At 27.7% G+C, this 6,617-nt stretch overlaps 1 protein-coding gene across 38 annotated transcripts in view; it reads left to right on the top strand.

Moving 5' to 3' along the window:
* The first annotated feature begins 6,055 nt into the window (after window positions 1–6,055).
* Window positions 6,056–6,617, top strand: part of RhoGAPp190 (Rho GTPase-activating protein 190) — a 125,039-nt gene continuing 124,477 nt past the window's right edge. For all 38 annotated transcript variants that reach the window (XM_071187885.2, XM_071187884.2, XM_016069131.4 and 35 more), the window contains exon 1: window positions 6,056–6,426. The gene's annotated coding sequence lies outside the window, so the exon portion shown is untranslated. The remainder of the gene's footprint in view (window positions 6,427–6,617) is intronic.

Below are 6,617 nucleotides of genomic sequence, written 5' to 3'. Positions count from 1 at the left end.
AATAAGAAAAAAACTTTTTGAAATATTAAAAAATATTAGTTTCTTATCATAATTTTTTTATCATACATAATTACATGCCATCATAAATACATATATTTATTTGCCATTTTGTCTGTTCAGAAGTTTCGATAGGCAAAATATTCATGAATGAATTCTGCTCTAAATATTACTATATTTTTAGGACCCTGTACAACAAGTACAATTTTTACTTGAACTTATTTATCTCACATTGCTATGCTACACAGACAAATGAGGTAGTATTTCGTCTGTATTTTAAATCACTGAACCAAATAAGACAAAATACGAAACACAGTGCTTATATTTGAAAAGTTGAAATGTTTCTTTTTTTCATGTGTGTGTACAAAAAGTACTGTCTTCGAAATGCACTCATTATGAAGAAGACCATCATAACTTCAAAACTATTTATCCTATCAGCTTGAATTACATCTCATTTAATTATGTATTAAAACTTTGATCGAAAATCTTTCCTTACGTGATCTACTACTTAATTCTAGAAATATCTACAAGCTTTTCCTGAAACATTTTAAATGTAAATTAATTTGCATTTCATCACAAAAGTTTATTTTTTAATTCGATAAAACGAATGTTATCAAGCAATTTTGCATAAATATATCAATAAATAATCGTCAAAATGAAACTATCCATTTAAAACTATCTAGCTTGTTATGTATGAAGGAATGCATGTGAACTTAAATTATGTAATGAAAAAATATTTTAACTTATTAATTAAAGATGATAGAAATTCATGATACGTTATTGAAATAACCAAAAATAAATTATAAAAATTTTATTTCCTTCTAATCATATGTTTAAAATCTTGGTTACAATAAATTAGATGACAAGAATATGTTAAAAGCGAAAATACGTAAAAATGTCTTAATATGCAGACAAAACGTTAAAATTCAAACTTAGGATCTTTTTCTAAAAGCACTGTTTGTTCGTTTCTCAAAATGTAAGAAATCTTAGTCAAATCGAGATATTTTGTTTCTTCTTTCTTTTCCTCATTTTAATAATGTCTTAAAATTAATATATCCTACCCTTTAACATTTGAAAGAAAATTCTAACGTAACTATACTATACTATATCATAAAAATTTCTTGTTATGCTTATTCCTAGTATTCTAATGTAACACTTGAAAAAAAATGACTTTTACACTTGGAAGTTCTGAAACTTTATTTTATATCTAAAATGATTGACCTATATGATGATAAACGACTGGTTTAGGAGGAAAGGAAAGTCTAAAATATAAATAGTTGTTAAACATCTCTTTTAAATGTAATTGCTTATCTATAAAATGTGTATGAGATTATTAATTGTTCGCCCATTTGAACTAAAATTGAAAGAAATTTTTGTATGAAAATCTCACTGAATTAAGAAATTAATAGAGAAGTTAATGATTTTGAGTATTTACATTTAGATTACGACAATAAAATTTGAAATAAGAAAAGAAAAAACATTAAAAATTGTCAGTTACTAACAAAAATCACTATAATGGATTAAGGATGTATGTGTGACAGTGTGTAGAGATTATACTTGTTGTTATACTTTCTCAAAATTGAAACTTATAAAAAATTATTTGAGAAGTTCGATGAGACAGGATCGATTGAATGGACTTGCTCTACTGTCTATTGAAAACGAAAGAGCACGAAATATTGATTTCAGAGATATAATTGATGAATTTGAGGCAACAAAGGCCAGGAGAAATTAATTTTAAGTTTTGAAATTTTTTATTTCTGATTTTAGAAAGATTTATGTTCAGCAATTTTAAAATTGTTATAATTTATTATTTAATTTTTATTAATTAATAATAGATTAGCAAATTTAGTGGACTGTGTTTCAAATTATGGATGGATTTATATTTTGTACTAATAATTATAAATATTAATTTTATGACTTTTTTTTTTATTTTACATAAAAAAAATTTTCTTTTCACCTTTTTTAAAAAATTTTTTTACTATGAAATCTATTTTACAATTTACTTTAAATACTTTTCAAAAACTGAAAATAATCTAAAATTTTAAATATGAAATCTTTATTCTAGACATTTATTTTAATGCAAACTGATGTATTATAATCTTTCTCAACAAACTTAAGTGTATAAATCTATCTACCAAACTAGAACCATTAAATACATTTAAAATCTGTATTTAGCATGCGTTTTTTAATTATTTTTAGATGTCTTGAAGTCTTAAACACTTATTTGTGTTTTGTAATTAAAAATTAATTTTTTTAAATATAACATTTTACATTCTAGTGTTAAATTTACAACTTACAATATTTTGTAATCCCATTTCTATGTGAACAAGTGGGTTATTTTCGTAAATATATTAATCAGCATGATACATAAATAGCTAAAATGACGATTAGAGATGGAGTACACAAAGTTTTAGAAAGGGCCCCGGCAAAAATTTGAGCCCCAGGGCCCCGAAGGGTGAAGTTACGGCACTGCATCACTCTATAACAAAAAAGACCCGTGCTTATCGGTAAAGCCTTTCAAAAGATATTAATATAAGTTTAATCTGTAAAAATGAAATTTAGTGCTTCCGATATTGAGTCTGAACCCCACGACGTCTGAAACTGACATTTGCTTACAAACCAAACCATGAAAAATTTCAAACTGGAGAATAAATACGATCTTCAAGACTTTTTCTTTTAAATTTTCTTATCTTTCTTTTTTTTTTTTTAATATTTTGAATGCATACATTTTTTACAATGAAAAGTAATTGAACCCACTTTACCAGTTTAACTAATTAATTATATTGAATCTTTATATTAATATAATTAAACGCTCCAAAAATCAATTCGTCATTTTTTTATTTATTTTTTTGTTTTGTTTATCATATTAAAAATTAATCATACAATAATAACTTATGAAAACATGTTAAGATAAAGATATTTAATCAGTTTCACGTTTATTTCATACTAAATAAGATTAATTTATTTCCTGACAATTTTGCTCCCTTTCTATTTTTTTTTTTTTTTTCTCCTTTTAGAAAATAAACTGCATATAAAGTTGCGTTCAGTATACTCAAGCAATTTTAACTAGGAATACGAAATAGCTATGCAAAATTCTAAACCAATATAAAGAATTGTGTGCGATAGAATTGCATAATATATTTAATTATAAGTATAGTTACGTTGCATATTATGTAAGTTTAAAAAGTTTTTAATCTACGTCATACGTTTAAAAGTATATAATTATAACATTTGATCAAAAATGGAGTAATACACTTTTAAAGGCGTGTTTAAAATGAGTTATTTCGCTGAAATGAATTATGTGTGGGGTTCCAAAGCTAGACACATAGTGCAGTTAATCGGTCGCACAGAAATTCAAACTATAAATGCGTAATGATTTTTCTTAAAAAATGAAGTAAATAAAAAAGATAAACATCTAAAAAATTTCAAAACTTGGAAAGATAAACTTCTAAAATAAGACATACTTCACTGTATGGAGAATATTTTGAATGTTATTTAACATTTAGGTTAAAAATTTCGTTATAGGAAGTAGTTTGTTGTAGGGAAACAATTGTCGAGAGACTTAGTAAACTCATCTACTTAAAGATTTATGTAACAAATTACGTGCCATTGCAGTCCCTATTTCCCACAATAATTGCGCAAGATGACAAGAAAATATTTGTTCATAAATTTTGGATATACTGAACCACCATATATAGTGAGCCTATCGCTTGGTCTACCGACTATTCATTATAGCGGGGTTCATATATATATATATATATATATATATATATATATATATATATATATATATATATATTTAAAAGAGAGCAAATAAATTTATTTTATTTAATCATTTTGAGATATATGACGAGAGAGAGAAAGAATGAGCCACAATTTCATCGTGCTCCAGCATAAATGTTAAGGAAAATCTTGCAAAGAAAATTCGTAAAATGTTTCGATTTAGGAAAAAAGGGAAATAATTTAGGGAAAAAGGAAAAATGTTTATTAAATATGTCGCGTTTTTCCCACAAAGAGCAAAGGGGAAAATGTCTTACTTTTAATTAATGCATGCTTGAGCCAAAAATAGATTTAAGGACAGGGTGTGAATTTAAAAGTGTGAGAAAGTGTTTCGATTAGAATAATAAATTAAGAAAAGGATTTACGGAAAATAAATAACATAAAACGATTAATTAAAGCTTTTTATGTTATGTATATATATATATATATATATATATATTATTTGCCAATTTAATTTTCGTAACTCTTATAATTTAATTAGACTGTTATATTTATACTTAATTTTCGAAACAGCATTATGTGCTTGACAAAAAAAATTATTTTAGATAGTCTCAATAAATTTGAATTTTCATGTTGTTTTTCCAAATTTGAAAATTTATAGAATTACTTAGTAACAAGTGTTTTCCCTGAAAAATTCTACATTCACAGCGTTGCCCAATATTTGACTCCTACTTTAATTTCTTCACTAGCAAATGCTCACTATTTCTCAGCTTCTTCTCACTTCTTTAGAAATTATATTTTTCTGAGGATTTTTTAATTTTCATAATTATATTTCATCATATATTTCATGTTCAATATACTAAGCAGCTCTAGTACTGACTATTAAAACAAAGTTTATTTAATGAATTGTTTTCAAACATTAATTCTACTCACGTAAATGAAAATTTATATATTTCCTGGTGTTATAACTTGAAACGAATTAATTGTCAGTTAATGTAAATAAATAATTCGAATGTTTATTCTGGATATTTCACAATCATACTTAAAAAAAGGGAGTATTAAAAATAAAGAAGGCGAACCTTGTAGCAAAATAACTTTAAGAAACTGATGCTCACATTATTCCCTGCACCATGTGAATGACCATGGATAAGTCTAAGTGACCCTCTATAATAAATCACTGTCACTATACCAATTATCACTTCCCTAAAAGTGACGCCCCCTGAGTGCGAGACTTATCACTGATTTTGCCAATTAGGATTTTTTCTCTGGGTATAGCGTCCTCTTAACGGTTGAACAGCTTAACGAGGAACGATACCATGTGCCCTCGGTCCCTTTGCAGGTTGATCTAAGTGATCACTCACCCGCTTACTGACCGCAGCCAGTGATGGTTGACTCTGGTGATTTACTGGGAACTGTGCCTTAGGACTTTTGATATTGGTATTGAATACAATAGTATTGTACTGTTCTCTTTATTTACAATTCTGCAATGCAAAATGGGTGTTTTTTTTGAAGATGAAATTGGAAATCTGTTAGACATTATTGACTATTTTTCTTTGTTGTAAAGTCTTGACCTTACAACGCGTGAAATTTTTTCGTAGTTTAAAAAAACATTAAAACCGGTGAGTGCATGGATGGATGACAGAATGAAAACAATAACAAACTCCCTAAAACAGGAAGAAATTAAAAACACTTCTGGTGTATCTTTCCCCTTGTGTTACAGTTACGAGACAATGTGTGAACAGGCTTAATATTATAGGAGGTTTTATTAATGTGATTTGTGTTTTACTTTCTATCTATTACGCGTTCACCATTAGCGAGTGGATAGTCATCGGAGAAGGAAGTATGTTAGTTTCCTTTTTGATTTTCAAATAGATTAAAAATTTTTAGGTAACGAAGCTTTATAGAAAATATTTTTGAAAATTAGATGCGAAAGATATTAGGGAAGGGGAAATATCGTAATACATTCCCATACAATTGAGCAACGGAGGAGAGAGCATGGGACGGTTCAATACATGGAACCGGTCTTCTCCCCAGATAGCGTATTCGCTGTGGGACTTCATTAAAAACACCGGAGTACAGGGAAAATAAAAATCCTTTTGTATCCTGTAAAAATCATTTTGATCAAGAAAAACTCTCACGGCATGTTATTTACACTTTTCTTCAAAGAATATTTTGATTGGTGAATTTTTCTCCAGGATTTTTACAGATTTAAGGTCTCATTTTCTCTCACCATTGATTAGAATTGCGTGAATCGTCTGCAGCGTGAACGGTTCCTTATCATTATCACAATAGCGCTCTCTACTGGCCATTTTCTAACCTTTTCTAAGCTTCGCATTTTATATATTGCCAGTACGTTACCTAAAATCGTGTATTCTCCCTCTTGTCTAAATGTGTAGGTGTACATATGGTATTCAAAATGGAGGATTACTGAATGTTAGGTGGTGTTAAATGAGAAATCCGCACCGTGTGCGACCAGTCTCCTGTCTTCTAATGTTGAATTAGAAACTAGAAACATGTATTATGACATATATGCGTATTTCTTTCAATTTAAAAAGATGATATCGGTTAGGTTGTTGTTAATGTTGCAATCCAATTTATGATTGTTAAATAGTTTTTTTTTAAGTGTATAGTGTTTCCAAGCTTGAATGTGTAGGTTATCCTCCAAATCTCTATGTCATAAATATATTAATTAGTGATTGATTTTTAAAGGTGAGTCACATGTCATCACAGTCTATAATGTGCAAAAGTGAGCAAAATTCTTCGAAGTAAATAAAGTCGTTTTGTTGTGACTCTTCAGATTATTCATAATCAACCAGTGTTTTTTTTAATTTTTTACCCTTAATCTATGAAAACACAACGAGCCATAACATCTTATACATTGCAATCCGAATACACAACAT

Source organism: Parasteatoda tepidariorum, chromosome 11 (genome assembly GCF_982258835.1).
Source record: "Parasteatoda tepidariorum strain Cologne lab strain chromosome 11, Ptep-v5.0, whole genome shotgun sequence".
Classification (NCBI taxonomy): domain Eukaryota; kingdom Metazoa; phylum Arthropoda; class Arachnida; order Araneae; family Theridiidae; genus Parasteatoda; species Parasteatoda tepidariorum.
Note: the sequence above shows the minus strand (reverse complement) of the source record. Positions and strands in the feature narration are given on the sequence as shown.